The following is a 22,007-nucleotide window of genomic DNA, read 5'->3' on the forward strand; positions in this document are numbered from 1 at the left end:
AATATGTAAGATGGATTACCTGATTTGTGCATTCCATGGGGCAGTTCCACTAGCTATGATAGTGTTTCCATGTTGCTTTACTTATTTATTTTCTGACTGGCACTGGTATAAAATGTTCTCGCTTTTTTTTCTTTACTAGAGTTAAAATAGAGCAGCAATGCATTTCTAAGCTGTTTAATTTCATTTTTTAATTCTTAAAAGCGTTTGACGGAGTTCTATAAAATTGCTGTGATTTGCAGTCAATAACACAAAGCTAAAAGTAGAAGAAGCAGAAATAATACACTTATGGAACTTTATAAAAATATAGGACCAATATGGTGTTTTTATCTCTGAGGATATAGTATATTTGGAAGAAAGCTTAATAAGACTCCCCAAAACAAGCAGTATTTTGCCTTCCACCTTCATTCTGAGCTTGCAGGAAGCTGTGTAAATCACCTATATCGTGCTGGCTACCCTAGTAAAGGGAAGAGAAGGTAACAGTATTTCCTGGCATTCCCTACAAAACTCTCTCAAACTAGCCAGTCTGACAAGCATACTCTTTAAGATAATAGCATAGTGCACAATTATTTGAGTAATGAAAATATTTTGTTCTTTCTGCTAAAGATCTTATCACGATTTGCTGGCAAATGATACTATCATAATATTTTTTAAGTCAGTATCTTTCAAATCTTCTCCATAAATCACTGAATCATAAAATAGGCTGGGCTGGAAGGGACCTTTAAAGATGATCTAGTCCAACTTCCTTGCAGTGAACAGGGACATCTTCAACTAGACTGGTTTGTTCAGAGCCCCATCGTACCTTGAATGTTTCCAGGGATGAGGCTTTTACCATCACTCTGGGCAACTTGTTCCAGTGTCTCACCACCATAATTGTAAAAAATTTCTTCTTTATATCTAATCTAAATCTACCCTCTAATAGCTTAAAATCTCAAGCCCTTTTGCTATCACAACAGGTGTTACTAAAAATTCTGTCCTCATATTTCTTACAAGCTCCCTTGAAGTATTGAAAGGCTGCCAAAAGGTCTAACTGGAGCCTTCTCTTCTCCAGACTGATCAACCCTAACTCTGTTAGCCTGTCCTCATAAGATAGGTGTTCCATCGCTCTGATCATTTTTAGGTCTCTCCTCTGGACCCACTCCAACAGTTCCAGGTCTTTCCTATACGGAGGACACTAGAACTGGACACAGTACTCCAAATGGGGTCTCACAAGAGCGGAACAGATGGGCAGGATCACCTCACTTGACTTGCTGGCCAGGCCACCCTTCTGCTAATCCAAAGTATAAATGAAGTGCCCAAAGCCTATGTGGGAAATATATGTTCAGCAAAGAAGAAAAGCAAACCCATTTATTAAGTGACAATCTGTCCTGGTTTGACCCAGGATAGAACTAATCTTCTTTTTTGTGATTTTACTTTTCAGTTAATCCCTTCTAAGTAGTGGTAGTTGCTGAAATTAACAGCATGTTTTCAGTGTCTGCCTCTAGGACTGATAACACTCCATGTTTGTAGTTTTTCTAGAGAATACTACGTAGAACCAAGAACACTGCCTGGTTCTGAAGAAAACATCTTATGCTCCAGAACCAGAATGGAGTAAAGGGGTCACACCTGAGACCCTCCTTTGGAGAGGAGCAGGCCAGACAGGTAACCAGAATTGACCAAATGAAGTATTCTATCCCAGATGCATCTTACTCGGTATAAATTTTAGGGATCATAAGGGTCAACTTTCTCTCTTCATCCATGGCCAGCATCCTGGGAGGCTTTCATCCATTCATCTGCCTTTGATTCTGAACCCTGTGTTGCTGTATCACTGCATTCCTCCACCCCAGCTCCCATCTGCCGCTGAACCTGGGAGTCAAGACTGGGACGTTTTTAGAGCCTGCCCTGTAGCCTTGGTGGTGATATGGGTGTTACTGGCAGGAGGGTGGGGGGCTCCATAGTGCTTTTGTGCATGTATGTATATATTTATATATATTTAATTATTTTCCTTTTCATCACTACTGTCCCATGAAAGCTGTGTAGTTTAGTTTCTAACCCTTAAGAGTCTTTCTCCCTTATTCCCTCTCTTTTTACTATGAGGTGATGGGGGGGGGGGGGGGGGGGAGGGAGGGGGAGGGTGGTTAATAGAGAGCAGTCTGTCAGTCTGTCATTTCTTTTATTTTCAGCCCAGCATTAAACCATGACACAATAAAAAACAAAGTTGGTGAAATCCATTTCCACAATATTACATAGTTGCTATTACTGATAACACATCAGTTGTTTTTTACACATCCAAATCAATAATGCATTTTTTGAAAAGTGCACCTTGGTGATCTGTGTAACATCACTGAGAGTGCAGAAGTTATTTAGCTCCTTGGATCATGCCCCTACTTCTTTCACTTAAACAAACAGCTGTCATGCTTTGATACCTGCTGTTCATTGCTACTGACTGCTGCTTTGCAGTCTTAGAGATGAAAATGAGTGATTCATCAGCTCTGTCTGTAGAAAAGCTCCAGTCATCATGACTTTGTGACTCCTGTGCGAGGGCTTGAGCCAGGATAGCTTTGTCACATTGCCAGAACTCCCCTACAAGGCTAATCCAATGTGAAGGACCTCAGATTTTGCTATGTGCTACTTGCTATTATTTTCCTGTGACTTCATGCATATATATATATATGCATATATATATATGCATATATATATGAGAGATATATATATATCACCCATATTTAGTGCCAGGAATGCACTGATTATTCTGTTCCTTTCTGATTCACAAGCTGATCCATGCCATTTTATGCCAGCTGAGACACAGCTTCACATTTTGTAGCTTCCCAAAAAACATTGTGTGAAGTTTGCTCGCCTTTGATCTATGCGTATCATACTCAGCTCCAGTCATAGCTTCCCTGTCTACGTTACGGATTGTCAAGACTGCACAACTACAACCTGTACTTATGTTAATATATGTTTTAATGTGAATTTACAGTATACCAGCATCCAAACTTGTTCTTTAAGTTGATGACTGTAAACTTTGAACAGTCAGATAAAAATAAATTGTTGGGTCAGTAACTTGCTCCTTATTTTTGTTTTGTAGAGCAAAATAAAACATGACAGGCCCCACAGAACCCAAAGTTTCAAATAAAGGTACCAGGACCTTGGAGAAAAATCAATGGCTATATAAATTTTGAAGTTAGTTACTGAATTAAATTGTGAACAGCACTGATCTAATGTTCTCTGGAAACAAAGGGAGATGAGAAAACATCTAAAATATTAGAAACCTCTTTTTATTTCCTACTTCCAAAAATATGCTATTTTTAGAGAGTGTCTGAATTAATAATAAAGCTATACCATGGAGGGGTTTTTATTTTTATTTTGTTTTCCTTTTTCTTAGTGAAAGGAAACAAACCAAGTGGTTTTCTTTGAAATGCATTGCCATGGTCCTGGAGCATATTAAAGGTCAGGAATATTCAGGTGAGATGAGACACAATTATTGAAAATTTATTTTAAAACCACAAATAACTTGTTCAGTTTCTACTCCACTTTGGTTTACTAGACAAGAGAACAGAGGGTTTTGTCTTCTGAAGTCTGGATATGTAACATTCCAGTGAGTTCACATTTTGTTTTACGTCTATATATGAAGACTGACACATATTTATATGTAATTTGAGAAAGTTTTTTAGTATAGTTTTAGAATAAATGCCATTCTTAACATTACATTACAGTTATGATGAAAAATAAAACAGGTAACCAACATGAAAATACAGAACAGGTCAAAACTGAGTTTTAGTTTAAATTGTGTATTTTTAACATCCAGTTTAGCACATTTTACAAATATTAAAGATCCATGCCAGATTATAAGGCATGCCTTCATAATCATAAATTATTAAAAATATGCTAATGAATAAACCATTCCCTGCACTGAGGCTTGGCCCACTGCTCTATATTGAAACCTTACTACAGAAGTTATAATATTTCAGTGTCGAATGCAAGAAATAATTTAAATTAGGGCCTTGCTTGTTGGACTCACAGATTAAAAAAATCAGCAAGATACATTCTGTGGCTAACTTAATTTGTGAAAATGTCACAGATCTGGAACAGAGACCACAGGTAAACAATCACGTCTTTCAGAAATATCAACTTCCAATAAAACATTTTATTTCCAGTAGGCAAGTGTGTCTCAGGCATCAGCTTCAGCCAGAAGTCTCTTATTACAGAAACACTTCTCACAGAACATCACATTTGCTAGACAATAAAAGCTAAAACTTACACCATCATTGGAATTAAAAAATGTCTTTGTACTTATGAGAAAATTAGGAGTCTATGTAGTCCTGTCATATGCTGATATTCCCCCAAAATCCAATTATGACCAAATTAAGCTAGAAAACTTGTATCAGTGAGACCATCTGTTCACATGTATGGAGTCACTAGTCCTTTCTACTTGCCCTCTTAGCTGTCCGGCATCTCTGTATTTCAGAAATCATGCAGATCCCAGTTAAGCTGATGGTTGAACTAGTGATAAGAAACAGCACAGCCTTTGCAGTTTACATCCTATAGCTAAGGCACTCCTTCCTTTCATTGTTCATCTGGCTCTCTATTACAGCAAGGGCAGATCTTGCTAAGCAGACCAGATGCAAAGTTGGAACCTATAACTTAATGAGCAACCGTGCCTTCCCACAAATTCTCTTCTTTCGCACTTTAACCAAACACCTTCAATAGCCTCACGTTTGTGGCAATAAAGCCACAAAACTACTCAGAAGATTGTAATGTAGACACAGTCAAAATTGCAAAGTAGTGTAATGAAACAGAGCTTGGTATGTTGGAGAAACAATTGTTGCTGAGGACCTAAAAGAAAAAAGACATAGATATGGGGGTGGGAGGATGAAGAAGTGAGGAAAAAGTACTTCAGACTAGCTCCAGACTGGCTGCAGGGGAGGAATAGTCACCAGCAGTTAGAGATGACCAAGCTCACTCCAGAAGTGCTTCTTTTGCTTTAGATTCACATAAAAAGCAAGCACAGATCACAAACTCTCAAACAGTTCTGTGCTGCAAACTAAAGTGCAGTAAGTGGGAACATCCAGGAAATTAACTTCAGCAGGACACTCCCCCTTGCAAAGCTGAATAAGGAACAGTTTGCCAGACTCTGAACCACTCACCAAATTGCAACTCGATGCCAATCCAAAGGACATAAAAATTCACCAGATGGGCAACATCTGAAAGAACTCCACTACTGGCCCAGAAACTAAGTAAACACATGAGCTCTGTCTTAAGCCCAACCTAATGGGTCCACCAGAGAGATGCACCAATTCAGGACAGAGCTATACTAGCAGTTACAATGCTAACAGACTGGAGTTTCTTTCTGACTGACTGAATTAGATATGGAACAGTCAATATTCATCTATGTTGAGGCACCTTAAGAGGTGCATGTAGGAAAAGGTCAACCAGTGCCAGAATTATAAGATGGTATAGATACATAGAGGATATAGTGTACTGTTTCTTTAAAAATAGATCAAAAGCTAGGAAGTCTGTTTCTTGGGATCTAAAAAGTCTTTCTGGTAGTGACAGGATCTACCCTTGATGTCTACTGGTTCATCTTTTCTTGATTAGCTGGTGCTTGTTCTTCACCTACCTTAGTTTCTCAGGCATGCATTATGCAAGAACTGAAAAATCTCAGAAAAATAACCTGCCTTTTTCAGCCTTTAAATGTGGCCTGTTCAGGAATACAAACAGAACAGTGGTTAAGTTCAGGTTCTACATTAATTTGGTTCTTCAAACTTGAAACAACCTCTACTAATGATGATACAAAAGAAACAAGTGGAAGGAAATGAAGCAGAGATGCCTGCTGTGGTTTAACTTCTGTCCCAAACGAGGCAAGATACCAGAGGAGATGTATATACACTAAACAAGACTAACTGTAAATAGTAAAAGAATCTTAAAGACTAAACTAAAAAGGCATAAATTGGATTGTATGAGTGTTAGAATATTGGGGTGGCAAAACAAGGTATTAGGGTAATGAAACTATAAGGTACCTGAACAACAAAATAGAATCATAGAATCATAGAACCATAGGGGTTGGAAGGGACCTTGAAAGATCATCTAGTCCAACACCCCTGCCAGAGCAGGGTCATCTAGCACATCACACAGGAATGAATCCAGGCGGGTTTTGAATGTCTCCAGCGAAGGGGACTCCACAACCTCTCTGGGCAGCCTGTTCCAGTGCTCTGTCACTCTCACAGTAAAAAAAAAAAATTCTGATATTCAACTTAAACCTCCTATGCTCCAATTTGCATCCATTACTCCTTGTCCTATCACTGGTCATCACTGAAAAAAGCTTAACTCCATCTTCTTGACATTCACCCTTTACGTATTTGTAAACATTGATGAGGTCACCCCTCAGTCTCCTTTTCTCAAAACTAAGGAGACCCAGCTCCCTCAGCCTTTCCTGATAAGGGAGATGTTCCACTCCCTTAATCATCTTTGTGGCTCTGCGCTGGACTCTTTCAAGCAGTTACAATACACAAATGATAGCTAGCTAGCCAGTAACTATTATACAGAAGTTAATTGTTTGAATGCTAGCAACTTGCTTACTAATAGGCCTTCTACTGGATCTAAAGCTATGACTAAAATAATACCTAGGCAATGTGATAACATAATGATTGTAATATTTTAAAAAGATCCTAAAGTCTTAAATTTCCAAAGCTGAAACCTTAAAGCTTTTCTTAAGATTTATACCCAGCTAATTAAGTTATGAGTAAGAATTCATGTATAGGGATTTGCTATTTCTTACGCTTTATTTGGCTATGTATGGATGGGTGTCCTTTTCTCTCCACCTCTCGTGGGGTAACCACTTGAGCAGGTGTCCCTGCTGGAGGGAGAAGGTCTAACACATCTCCTAGGGAAAGTGTACAGGAGTCTCCCCAGTCTAAGATGGCATGAGGCTTTTACAGAATAAAATGATTGGCTGCTGTTATTTAACTACTTGACCATATCTCCAAAATCCTCTATTAGAGAACAAAAGGAAAACAAAGAAAAACCAATAAAGCCTCTTCCCTCATTAATCAAATTCCTTTGATTATCTAAATGTTCTTGGAGCCAAGCTTGGCTTTGTTTTTTTCAACACAGGAGAGCACCGGTTGCCACAGGCACCCACTTGGACTTCTACTGGTATTTTCAAGATTGTTACCAGTTCAGAGTTTACTATGCCCTTTGCTTTCTCTGGCAATTCTCCAACTCCAGGCTAAGAACAGTGAAGCTGAGAGACAGAAAATATTAGCATGAGAGACAAAGAGCATTTGAATCACAAAGGGAAACTGAGGCAGGCACACTGAGGTAGAGTGTCCTGCTTCAACCCCTGGCTAGCAACTAAGCACCATGCAGCCATGTGCCTAATCTCTCAAAGTGGAATTAGGAATAAAAGTGAGAAAATACATGAGTTGAGATACAGACAGTCTTCTAGGAAAAGAAAAAGCCAAGCATGCAAGCAAAGCAAAACAAGTTTTTATGCATTACTTCCCATCAGTAGGCAGGTGTTCAGCCATCTCCAGGAAAGCAGGGCTCCATCACATGTAACGGATACTCAGGAAGACAAACACCATCACTCTGAACATCCTCCCCTTTCTTCTTATTCCCTCAGTTTTATATGCTGAGTATGATGTCATATGGCATGGAATATCCTTTGGTTTTTTGGGGTCTGCTGTTCCAGCTGTGTCCCCTCCTAACTTCTCATGCACCTCAGCCTGCTCCTTGGTGGGGTGGGATGAGAAGCAGAAACTGCCTCAACTCTTGTGTCAGCACTGCGCAGCAATGATGAAAACATCCCTGTGTTATCAACGCTGTTACCAGCGTAAGTCCAAAACATAGCCCCACGCTAGCTGCTACAAAGAAAGCTAACTCTGTACCAGCCCAAACTAGTACAACGTAATTTGTTACACCATGGAGAAATTCCTGCAGGAGATTGTCACTGCCTCTTAAGGTCTCAGATACATCTCTGAAGATTGGAGAAGAAATTATATTTGTGAAAACAGGGCTGAGGCATTAACACAGATCCCAACATGCAAGAAAACTCTGTAAGTATTTGTACCAGTGCCCAAAATGGTCAAAAGTGTAAAAAGATGTTGACTTCAGTGTAGGTTTATTTGCGGTCTTTTATCACCATTTTACAGAAAATATATGTATTTTAATATGTTTGAGAAGGCTACTAATATCAACTGAGCTAATCACACCAAGAGAGAAATGCCAGTTCTGCCATACAAAAGCTAGTAATGATTAATTAGCTAACACCTCAGGCCAGTGGGACAAATCATCAATTATATTTCAACTAGAAGCACCACAGAAAAGCTCAACCTTTGGAATTAAGTCTCCTGACATTTTCTCATTTGGCTATTTTGTCAGTTAGCAGAATAAAAAGAACAGAAAAACAGACTTGCAGAAAAGCACTGCTTCTCTGTCCGGTTGGGTGGGGCTTTGAGCAACCGGTCTAGTGGAAGGTGTCCCTGTCCATGGCAGGGGGTTCAGAGTTGGCTTAGATGACCTTTAAGGGCCCCTTTCAACCCAAAACATTCTATGATACTATGATTCTGTAGGAGATTTGTAACAGAGTACTGCATAATTTGGAGTTATCTCTATGGACAGAACTTTCCAAAGTGATACAACCATATAAGAGTATAAGCCACAGCAGCTCAGCAGAATTAGGCATTTTCCATTCCACAGTAAAGTATCTAGGCCTATATGACCTGAAAAATTAAACTGATAGTAAACAAACCTAAATTTTAAAGTAAGAATAAATAACAACTGTAAAATTATATTTTAGAATGACAAAGTGAGAGACCAATAAAAATAAATATACAATTACCGTGAGTAAGAAAAACTATTTGAAAGTAGATTCTTGTGCATGCGATTGCTGTAGGCTACACAATATATTTTGCCAGACACATGGATTTCACTCTGTACATGAGACAACAATATTGGCTTCAGTGATTGCACAGATTTACTTCTGTTTATTCTGGATCTGTAGCAGCAATGACTGTAATACCAATGATACATCTGTGGTTTGTGTGTTGCTTTTGAAAAAGCCCCTCAGCTTTATTCATCTTTTTAATGTTATTTGGCTAAGGAGTAGATTGAAGCCACTGAAATCATTACTGCATAACATCACTGAAAATCAAGAATCCAGGAAGAAAACACCAGTTATTTTCTAAAATAGCAAAGCGACTTTACAAAAATCACTCAGAAACCTGTGTTACTATGTGGATTTTATCCATTGTGTCCTGATCTTCCAGATGAAAAAAAGACAGCAAGATCCTCTTTCCTGCTCCAGTGATTCATTATGGGTAGATATGACTGAGCGACATAAGAAAGCTTTAACCTTTATTGTAGGCCACATGATGGAGGCCTTGATTAGTCTTATATAACTTTGAATATAGGTAACTAAATTTATCAGTGAGTCATCCTAACATCCTCATATAATCTGAAGAAGAAATATTCCTCTACCAGTGAGCTGGAGTGCAAACAAAGTAAATCAGGCTATGAAGGCACCCAGCTCTGTGAACTGGCTTTGGCAGATTCTCAGGGAAATTTTCAGCCTCACTGTGGTGTTTTAGGCTAAGTGAAACTAATTCTAGCCTAAAACAACAACTGAAACTCTTCTCAACATCTCCTCATAGACAACTAGATGTTAGCCAGAAGTACTTTTCCAAATGTTTCCAAACCCCTCTCTGCCTTCTTCCACAACCACCCAACACCACCAAATTATCACCCCAACCCATAAAAGAACAAAATTTTCATTGTTTCTTATTTTCTCATTTTCACATTTTTTTAACTCCCAAGCTACATTAGATTATGGGATTACTTACTTCCACAGACAAGTGTCAAGCAAGTTCTGTAATTCTGCCTGACTTAAAGGATGCAACTGACAACCACAAAATTTTTAAGTCCAAGTATATTCTTAGTATTCTGTTCATTCTTGGATTAAGTGCTCATTTGACTAAAATGAACAATTTGTTTTCGCAGAATATGCCATAGTAAATATATTATATCTAGACGAAGCCTGTACCTGGAAATGAAAATTGCATTTAAAACAAAACTAATCACGCTGTGCAGTCCAAATTAAAATATCACAATTCTTCTGTTCTATACACACATTTTCTCACGTTTTCTCAAAAAAAATGTCCACTTATCTCTTAAAAAAAAAAAAAAATCTATAATAAAGGAAGCGCTCTGGCAGTGTCTAGTAAAAGTTAGATGCTTGCTGATTTAAAGTCAGAAGCATCAACTTGCCTTTGTTCATGAATGTGATTTTTTCCCAATTTAAGATACAATAAACTATTAATTTTATGATGACTTCTTTTGAAGTTAATAATTATCATGTACCGCAGAATGCTACAGGTCAATTGCATACTGGATGAAAGAAAAAAAAAATTACAAGGCAAAGACTTCATAAATTTGCAATGCTTATTGCTTCAGGAATTCTCAGAAATCACTTAAGAAAGAAGACAAATAAGCATGATTACAGTTTGTAAAAATGTAAAGCCTTATTCTGCTTTCCAAAACAATGGTGAAACTGAAAGAGTTGCACCTGATGTAGCCCCTGCATTAAAAATAATTTATTTCAAGATGAAAACTTATTATACTAATCAAAGCAAAGATGAGTTATCTTGCTAAGTAAGCATAGAAAACCTCATTTGGAAAGCCAAGTACTATTGCAAAGTTTTGCATAAAAACTGAGCAGTATGCCTGTAGTATATATTCTTGACATATTAATTTTACAACAGCTGAAATTTTTAAACCATTAGAAAACTACATATTTTACAATTTGAGTTCTGAAAGGGCTGTAACATAAGACAAGAAATACTTAGGCCACTCTGATATCTGTGAAAGGGCAAATGATTTCACACAATGTTCTTTTGCTGCCAACTGAAATTATAAATACAGGGTCTGTTAGGTTTCATCGAAAGCATATTTTAACGATACGTGTTGAATGCACCAAAGACTTATTCTCAATTGTTTTTATGTAAAACATCACTTTGTGAGCAACATGCCTTAGAACAAACCATCATTTGAATAGAAGAGAATTTCAGCAAGGGAAAAATCCATTTGCATGTCCAACTATGTACCATGTGCCTGATTTTAAGCACATGACTTACCAGAGCTGACATGCTTGAACACAGGCACTAACTGAAATACCATTCTGAACCAGAGATGAGAGCCATGATGGTAAAAGTGTCACTCTGACTAGCAGAACCTGCTCCACAAAGTACAGACGAGTAGCAGCATACAGCAAGTTATTATTGTCAATTGGTTTATTCAGACAAATGAGGTATCATGAACTGTGTTCATATTTTTTATTGATTGCAATTTATACTGCACTAGCTAATAGTGTCAGCCAAATGCATACATATATATACTTCCTTTCTCACTGACTGTAGAACATAAGATCCCTATTAATCAGTATTTGCAGGAATATTATGTGAACATGAGTAATGGTAAAGTTACATCGCTACTTGGTGCTAAAAGAAAAATCAGAGTCATTAATAAATCGTGTCAGTCCAAGTGCCAGAGAAAACAGGGTAAGCAGAAGAAACGTGAATAAGTCTTCAAAAAGCAATAAGGAAACAAAAAAGGAAGCTTTGCTGGCGGTTGGGAAAGGAGTTTACAGGGTAAGAAGACTGAGAATAAAAAATGGAAATAGTACTTATCATAACTGTACCAAACAGAATTCAGAATGTGTCATTTGAAGTCTCTTTGCTCCATAAAATTAAGTTCATGCTCTAGTAAGATCTCTATGACACATCCAGTACACATCAGTTCCACAAAATAAATAGCTAGCCCAGATTACTTAGGAATCCTGTTAAGACCACTCCAGAACTGGAAGATCTTGCTTCAAAAAATTAACTAGTGTGACTTGCATAGGATTTAGATCACAACGCCTGCACTTCCTATGTAGCCAGTGTTTCAAACCCAAACTATCTGTTCTGTACTGGATGTGGTATCTTCACACAACTTGCTTTTGAAAATCATCTGCTTTACAAGGAAGCAATCATGAAACTGGGGATAAAGCTAAAATCATTTATTTAAAGAAATTAACCTCACAGCAACTTGCTTCTTGCATGAATGCTTTTCCTTGTGTCTTTAATCCAAAGTCTTTAGTACACACTGTGCCCTACATCTGGGCCTCCTCAGGTTCACAGGCACAAGATAACTACAACTGGTATTTGACCTGAAAAAGCTCTACAGAAACCTAACCTCAAGCAAACACAATCTCTCACATAAAAATAAAATTCAACTAGAGTAATTTAAACTTGCATTAAAACAATAATCACAAAATTGCCTTGACTCAGTTTTCTTGCTGATACAATGAGAATACAATTTTTTTCAATGTACTCCCTTTTAGGAAATCACATATTTTTTTACCCTTTTTGTATTACATTTAGTTCATGTTATAAGACACTATAATATAACTTCTGAGCTCTTTCCTGAGTTAAGACTTTGACTGCATGCACACAAAAAAATAGTCTTCCACTGGTTGCATTAGTATTTGTGAAGCATTGCACTGAAAAAGCTAATGAATAGTCATGTACAGAGATAAATGCAACAAAACTATTTTGCCTTTTGCAAAGTTTACTGAAAGGAGTAAAAGGAAAGAAAGGTAAACCAATAATAATGCTAACAGAAATACTACTTTCTTATAAAATTATTAAACTTAATAATATAAAATCTGAGGTTTAAATGTCAGCTTATATACAATGTCAGTCCTGTGTAAATAGCTAAACATTAAAAAACATTTAGCACATTGAAAGATCTACATTGCTAAAACATCAATAGTTGTTAGTTTATATTTACATGGCTACCCAGAATGTGTCAAGTCTTATTGGTGTAATCAAACTCATAAAACTGTTTAAATTTAATTGTACGATGGATACATAATACATCAGTTAAGTGTTACAATGAAAAAAAAAAAAAAAAAAAAAGTATTACCAAAAACTTCTTTCCTGCATTCACCTGTATCAGTTACTATGTCTCCCTTATCTCACCTGCATGTTGTCTCAGTTCCATTCATCAATGCTACAATCATGCTTCAGTTGGAAAAAATTATTTTAGGAGTCTTTTCCAGTCTGAATGATTCTGTGATTCTGTGGCCTGACATACTGATGATTGATGCAAGAGATTCCAAGCCAAAAAAGGGCAAGAACCTCTCATTCACATGGCAAGGTAGTAGCCCTCTATCAGAGCACTACACACATATAATGCCCATAATCACTATAAAAGTGAAATCATCAAATCACCATTATATGTATTAATAACAGCAACAATGTTAGAGAGACTTCTTGCTTTAAAATAATTAAGTCAGGCAGATACATTAGTGAACACTGTAAGCAGCAACCAGTGAAGCCAAACTGCAGGTCCAATAGAGAGTATAAACACACCTCTTATTTTATAAATTACAGCACTACAAGTGGAAGTGTCACTTCTTTAATATAAAGTGCAACACATTACTATTTCCATGATCGTCTCCTTTGTTAGTTCTGTTAGTTCATAAACTAAATAGGATAAAAACCAACTCATGGCGTCAGCATGTTTCAAAACATTTTCCTTCTCTTCTCAGAGCATACACCAGCCTTTTTGTGTGTTTCTGTACAATAATATACTTACAAGATAATAACAGAAGTATCCCAGACTGAATTTAAATTTGGATACCTCAAATGTAGCAACTTTTGAAAAAGCACGTTGATCTTTCGAATAAAGGCACACATTTTATAAGTTTTAAAGAAATTATTCTGAAAAACATCTTACGCTGTGCTAAGTCACCAATGAATGATAACAGAATGGATTGAGTTATCTGAGCACTGTCCAGTTAAGTGTCTGAAAGAAGGAGAGGTACACAGACAGCCTAGTTATCCACTGAAGTTTACTGGATTAGACCAGAAGAGTAAGTAGCAAGTACTTGCTGACAATATCCTGTTAACTAGAAACTTGTTTATACCATTCAATGTTGTGATTTTTTTTTTTTTAACATTCTGAACAAGAAAACCATTCTGTTTCAAACACATTACTAGCCTTGTCTAATCTAACTAAGTCTTAGACAAGATGCAAAAATAAAAAATCATGTTGAATAAAATCATAAAAATGTTACTCTGCTTACAATAATTTAACCCTCAAGCTAGAAGTTGTTTTCTATTTCTCCATTCAAATTAGCCCCAAAAAGATTTGCAGGCATATTTTATAGCTTGAACATCCAGTCATACGAGAAAAACATCAGACGAAAGTAAAATCTGCTAAAGAAGAAACCATGAAAACAGTTAATCTTTCTTTAATTAAACTTGCTTGCTTGAAAAACAAGGAGACAAACAACAATCTGTAATAAAAATGTTTTTTTTATATAAGCAGATGGATGAGAAAAAACCGAGCAGTGCTGCAACAGAGTCAAGGCCTTTTCTCCTTCTAATCCCATGCCACCAGTGAGCAGGCTGGGATGCACAAGAAGTTAGGAGGGCATACAGCTGGAACAGTTGTCCCAAACTCACCAAAAGGATATTCTATACCATATAACTTCATGCTCAGCAAATAAAGCTGAGGCAACAAACAAGGATGGGGGGGATGTTCAGACTGATGGTGTTTGTTTTCCCAAGTAGCTCTTACATGTGATGGACCCCTGCTTTTCTGGAGGTGGCTGAACACCTGCCTGTTGATGGGAAGCAGTGAATAAAATCTTGTTTTGCTTTGCTTGCATGCTTGGCTTTTTCTTTACCTATAAAACTGTCTATCACAAGCCACGAGTTTTTTCACTTTTAGTCTTTCCATAATCTCCCCGATCCCACTGTGGGAGAGTGGCTGTGTGGGGCTTAGTTGCCAGCTGGAGTTAAAACGTGGCAAGTGCACAATCAGGTCTTTGGCAGTGTTGCTGGTTTTGATTAAAGAGTTCTGGCAAAGCACCACTGGGCTGCTGAGCTTTCAGCACTACAACAATCCTGTACTTACTTTGCTCTCTTTAAGATCCAGCAAGTCTAGAACAAGAAAGTTTTATTGTTACCACTGATTTTTCACTGTACATTTTCAAATTCTGTAACAAATTAAAATGTCTTGTTAAGGTGGCAGCATTACTATTACACTCCTTAGAGCTTTTTTCACAATGGTGAAAATTTTCCACTGGAAGATAGTATTTTCATTGTTTATTACTTGAAGAACTTAAAATTAATTTTTAATGCTGTGAATTGAGATTTATGTCCAAATGGAAGTGTTTCTGAGGTAAGTTAATATAATAAGTGGTTTGACACCCTAGTTTCATATTTAAATTTTTAGTTAGGCATTGTTTTTAAATCTGGACGTGCAATTGTCTGCAATGTTTACAGAAGAGCTACATGTAGAGCTACATAGACAAAAAAGAAGCAGATCATGTAGTTCATGTCTTCCCCATTGCCACCTCTTTGACCTTATAGCAAGCTATTTATTAAAATATCAATAACTTTACAAACTGCCTGTCCCCAGCTGGATGTTGACAACATCAAGGGTACTTGTTATGGTTTAACCCCAGCTGGCAACTAAATCCCATGCAGCCACTCACTCCCTTCCTCCTAGTGGGATGTGGGAGAGAATCAAAAGAGTACAAATGAGAAAACTCAAGGGCTGAGATAAAGACAGTTTAATAGGTAAAGCAAAAGTCATGCACACAAGCAAAGCAAAACAAGGAACTCTTTCACTACCTCCCATCAACAGGCAGGTGTTCAGCTATCTCCAGGAAAGAAGTGCTACATCACGCATAGTGGCTACGTGGGAAGGCAAAACATCATCATCACTCTGATTATCCCCCCCCCTTCCTGATTCTTCCCCCAGCTTTATATGCTGAGCATGAGGTCTTATGGCATGGAATATTCCAGTGGCCAATTTGGACACATTGCTCTGGCTATGCTCCCTCCCAGCTTCTTGTGCACCTGCACACTAACATAGGATGGAAACTTGAAAATCCCTTGATTTCTTAGCAACAACTGAAAAACTAGTGTATTATCAACATTGTTCTCATACCAAGTCTCATACTAAATCCAAAACATAGCACTATTCTAGCTACTAAGAAGAAAACTGGCTATATCCCAGCTGAAACCAGGACAATACTGAATCCTTACTCTGTGATTACACACACCTCACTGGTTCTGTCATGTAAAGTTTCTGAATGTGGCTACCTTTATAATGTCATCTTCAATCTGGTAAAACAAACAAACAAAAAAACCCAATCAAACCACAAAACAACAAACAAGGCAGAAAATAAAAACACCACACCCCCCATCAAACAAACAAACAAACAAACAAAACACAACTACAAAAAGAAAAACAATTTAGACTTGGATTCTGCCACCCCTATTCACCTCAGAAAAATGCAGTGAGTTGGACTAACTCTGACAAAGTGCCACTTAGCAGATTCACAGAACTGAGATCTTCTGAGAGTGAGCTGGCAAACATTCCTCAGGATTACAGATAGGACAGCACCCTTAGCAAAACCTCTGTGAGCCCCACTCTCCAAAACCAAAAGATCTGGTGTGTTGAGACAAAAGACAGTGTGTTCAATGGCATAAGGGATGGCAATTAAAAAATGTAACATTGATAGAAGTCACTAATATTCAGTCCAATTACAACAGTTCATTGGTCTAGCATAACAAAAAAGGTCGGTCTTAGAGGTTCATCAATGTAATGAACCATACAGTAAAAGAGCAAATTGCCTACTTAGGTGTTTTCCTGACTGTATTACCCCTTGAATCAGACTAAATGTGCTGTGTTGTTCATTACAGTTTCTCAACTCAACCTTTAAAAAATGTGACCTGACTAGTCATGTAAAGCTTTGATTCCTAAAGCCAAAAATAACAGTAATATTTTATGAAAATATCTCCTGGGACTTTGAAGCATGGAAATGGCTTTTCCTGCTGTGTGTTAAAGGCAATAATTTGACAGGTGTTCAGTGTATGTATGAAAGTTTTCAGCAGAAACTATGCTATGGTGAAAAATTAATGCTATAATCATGTTACCTATACCAATGGCTTAAATATCTCTTAAGTACAGATGTCTTAAAAGCTAATACTGATTATTTTGCTAGGAAGCCTAAAACTTGGCTACCCAAGTGCCACTGAATATCTGTTTAAGCTCTTTGGAAACAGACACTGAACTGTTACTTGTTTGAAATACTCATTCTCTACTGAATGGATATAAGTCAGAAATAGTAATACAGCCCTCTTCTGAGTGCCCCTAATAATTGCCGTCAATTTTGTATCTCCACGTGAAAGCTTTATGACAAGCAGTGAAGACCCTGAGAACTAAAGTTAGGGGACTATCACTGAAACACAGAATCACAGAATGTTAGGGGCTGGGAGGGACCTTGAAAGATCCTCGAGTCCAACCTTCCTGCCAGAGCAGGACCAAAAACTTAGGGCAAAGTACTCAGAAAGGCATTCAGACAGGTCTTAAAACCACTCTGGGGAGCCTGTTCCAGTGCTCTGTAACCCTCACAGTAAAGAAGTTCCTCCTCATGTTGAGACGCAACTTCCTGTGCTCGAATTTGAATCCTTTGCCCCTCATCCTGTCACACGGCACAAGTGAAAAGAGGTTGTCCCTGCCTTCTTGACACCCAGCCCTCATGTATTTATAGACATTAATTACATCCCCCTTCAGTCTTCTCCCCTCCAGACTGAAAAGCCTCAGGTCTCTCAGCCTTTCCTTGTAAGGCAGGTGTTCCAGTCCCTTAATCATCCTCATAGCCTCTGTTGGACTCTTAAGAAGATCCCTGTCCCTCTTGAACTGGGGAGCCCAGAACGGTAAGGGTGGCATAACCTTTCTGTATCACAGCGCAAAATCCGCCATAGCACTCACTGACACAGAGTGATGGAAGCTGACGTAGTTGCACTCACAGACAGCAGTGAGGAACTAGCTCAGTATTTTTCAGACCATCAGCATTTTCTTTTGCTTAAAGTTCTGTACTACTAACTAACAGTATTTATTTTTTCATTTAGTCTAAAAAAAAAATAAATTTACACATCTGGCAATTTATGCTGAAGAAATAATACAATTTAATTCCCCAAACAGAGTTTTCTGTAACTTTCTATTTTGCTGTCAGTTCTTAATATTCCTGAAGGCTGGAACAAGGAAAGCAATCTTTCAGGCAGTCACAGTACTACAAAAAAATCCTTCATCACAATTAGAATAAACTATTTCAGAGTATTAAAATAAACCTAGAAGCAAAAGGTGATAAATCTTAGAATTCAATGTAAGGAAAAAGAAAGAGCAGCAACTGTTTTGTACCAATGTCAAACACCCTCAAAAGAGACCTGATTTTTTCTTGGTTTGTGTCAACCAAGAATTTGGAACAGAAGCATGACAGAGAAGGAAGAGCTGCTTACTTGGGAACAGTTGAAGTAATTGTTTTGGATGATTCTGAAATTTATCATACAATTCCAGACCAAACTAATGCATGTGAGGATATTGACAGACACACACCACTCAGACCAAGGACAAACAAAATCAACACCCTGCCCTCCAAAACTCTGGTCCTCATTTCTGCTTGAAGAAACAATTTAAAAAATAAAATCCACCAATGCACAAATGTCAGGAACAATTTTAGATTATGGATGGACTGATATCCCATGCAGATGTTGTTGAAGATATTCTAGATGCATATACTTAGAGATTTATTTTTTTATTAACCACTTGTGAGCATCTTAGGTGCAACACAGTTAACTAGATATGTGGCACTTCTCAGCACAACTAGGGAAATGCTGTGACATAATCTGTACGTTAGAAAACCCACACAGACGTATCTAGCATTAACAAGATTATCTTCAAAAATCTAAGAAGACTAGACCAAAATGGGCTATCTTACAGCTAATGGAAATCCTCTGCCTTCTGCCTTAAAAAGAAATGAAAATAAACAAAACTCCTGACATTCTGAAACACTGCACGTTGATTTTTTTATACTGAATTTTTCTACCATCTTAAAACTCACTTAGAGTATGACAGAAAATTCAATATCTAACATAGCTGTAAATGTAAGTGTCCAAATACTCCTGAATTAAAGAGAACTTTCATTCCTGCAAATGGAAAAAGCTTTATTCCAATCATATGTTGCCAAAACCTGTGGCATCTATAAATTGTAAATGTACTAATCAGGACATAATTAATATAAATTTCCCTTAAACTTGAATGCAAGCATACAAAAATTGTGTAGCTAACCATAGCCTGTAAGTATTTTGCAACACTGTAATTGCATAGCTAGGAAAAAATTTAGATAAGTATATGAGCAAAAGGAGCAAAGGCAGATAGATTCACTTGCAGGTTGAAGGCATTCAAGTGGCAAAAGTTGCCAGACTAAAACAAGATAAGCAAAGGGAGAGCAAATAGGCAGAAAATCCTGCTGAACATTCTTGAAAAATGATTGGCAAGACAAGAGCAAACCGAACAAGACAAGCAGACTCCCCTTTTGGGGAGGACATCAATAGCATAAAAATATCTGGCATGTGACAGAAGAAAAAGGCAAGCCCATTTCATTTCTGACTTCTTTCATCAAGGAGCTTCTCATCCTAAGGCTGATCATCCAGATTTCTGCAACTAAGGACCACCAAGAACTGCAGCTATTCATACTAAAAGTACATAGCAACATCTCCATAGCATTGTATACTAAAAGCTAATTTCAAATATCTATTTTAAAGGCTATATTTTTATACATAGTAATGATTACCAATATTGCTAAGAACTGCCATGCGCACAAAGTGTGTTGTTCACGAGAGAAGTAAGGAAATTTTAAATCTCAAAACTGGTCTGATTTGTTAGTCAGCAAACGTTTCCATCCCAGACATCTCTAATTCCCTTAAACATAATTCACTTCATTGTTTCTCAAATTACTGAACTCGTACAAACATCCTAAACCTGTGGCAGATTGGCTTTTTTTTGAAAAATTCCCCAAAATGTACCATTTGTAGACTTAGAGGTTGTTGGTTGTTTTTTGTTTGGTTAGGTTTTTTAATCCCCGACATGGTCCTTTTAACCAGTCTTCTTAGTTTAAAAAAAAAATCCATTCTACATGCATTCATGCATTCAATAGCAAAGCAATAGGTATATGACAAGACATGTTGCCCCCAATTTTTTTCCAAAAGTTCCACCACTTATCCAACACCTTCAAAAAGCATTGCGTCAGAACACAGTTGAGGTCTAACCACTGCTGCTTCTGTCTTAAGCTTACTAGGTGCTAGTCTTCACCAGCAAAAGCAAACTAGGTAGTCACAGAAGTTAAACAGAAGACATAAGCTTTCCTAGAAGAAGAGACAGAAAGCACTTTATTAAAATCATCATACAGGGACAAACCAATCACTCACCATTTGTGATGGGTCTAACCTATTCCCCTTCCTCTGCACATCAGGTCGATCTATCAGGAGGCCAAGTTTCTGCTTTCCAGACTGGCAGATTGTGTTAGCTTCCATGTATGCTTGGGATGGACAAAGATATGCTTCCATTACTCATATTTTCTAACAATTTTCTTTTAGCTTTTTTCATTGGGTAGTTCAGTACACTGTCGCTACCATCACTCTGCAAAAAACTGAGATGATTTCAACAAAGTGAAAGGAAGTCAAAAAAGCAGGCTTCTTTTATGTCTCAGAATGCTTTTCTGCATAGAATCGCTTTGATACTGTTGCATTAAAATATTGCATGCCTCAGAGCTGCTGTTTTCTGAAGTATTTTCTCACATGATCAAGCTTATATCCTCAACAGAAAAATCCCATTGGACTGACAAATGTAGTATTTATAACTTTAAGGAATTGTATTGCTTCATTAAGCTTTTCCCAGAATTATTTTACTCTTAAAACCATTGCTACCAATTGCATTTGTTAAGTACACCTCTTACTCAATATTGCAAAGCATATGCTTCTACTCATGCTACTGTTTAGCAGATGCTACATCATTTTTTGGCAATATGATCATGTGTATTGGAAAACATCATTCCAGCTGCATCACAGTTGCAAGGAATTTGAAGTCCTGTTCACAAACACTTTATTTCAGATAAAAACTATGAAGTTTCCACTGGTTTCAATGACACATCTCAAAGCCAATATTAATATTATGCAAGGTAATTCTGAAGCTACTATGAACTGTTAAAATGTCATTATAACTTGTGCAGCATGAAGCAATATCATGAATTTCTTTGTGGTAAGCATTGTGCCATTTGTTCTAGGTTTACAGATGTGGATGAATAAATGAGTTTCACCAAACAGTTTTCACATCGCTTTTTACTCATGCTTCAATACAGCTGCAGTTCTCAACAGGTTCTTCAACACAATTACCTCACAAACAGAAATGAAAAATTAGATTCTATGTTTCCTGGAGGTAACACTGGGCAAAATTAATATATACTGCACTCAGATGAGCTACATACCTTTCTGCTGAATTCAAAGGTTCTTAGAAATCAGCAGGGAACATGCCAATTATTTGAAAAGAAACCTGTATGTTGCATAAACTATAAAGTTAAATACACTGCAAATACGAATCTACATCCTTTCTCAAGAGGCTGAGGCTCAGGCAATATCCGCATGTGACATTAATGTTTCTGTCCTTCAAAGACTTTGCCAGTATCTTCAGGCAAAAAGGAGGAAATGAAGATCTAATAGTAAGAATTTTATCTTTTAATGGCAAAAATATTTGTGTTGCAGGGAAAAAATAAGCCTTATTAAACACCATAATGGAAGAAGAAACTTTCTCCAATTCATCTTAAACGGAGTAACTGTAAGTAACTGAATGTTGAAAAGTGGTTATTCCTTCACATGCTAATAAGCTCAACTACAAACGCTTGGGTTCTTTTTCTGCTTTAGGCCTCTAAACAGATGGGGTTTTTTTCAATATCTGCATAACCTGTTAGCTCTTTGTTACAGTCCTGTACCATGTTAGATATTTTAAATGTTCATTACACAGACCTCCTGAAGTATGTTAAACTTTCCAACCAATATATTAAGGTCTGTTAACAGGCTTTTTAAAGATATTTTGAAAACATGAAAGGTTTTCTGAAGAAAATTGTGAAACAAGAA

This window comes from Apus apus, chromosome 2, assembly GCF_020740795.1.
Source record: "Apus apus isolate bApuApu2 chromosome 2, bApuApu2.pri.cur, whole genome shotgun sequence".
Taxonomy (NCBI): Eukaryota; Metazoa; Chordata; class Aves; order Apodiformes; family Apodidae; genus Apus; species Apus apus.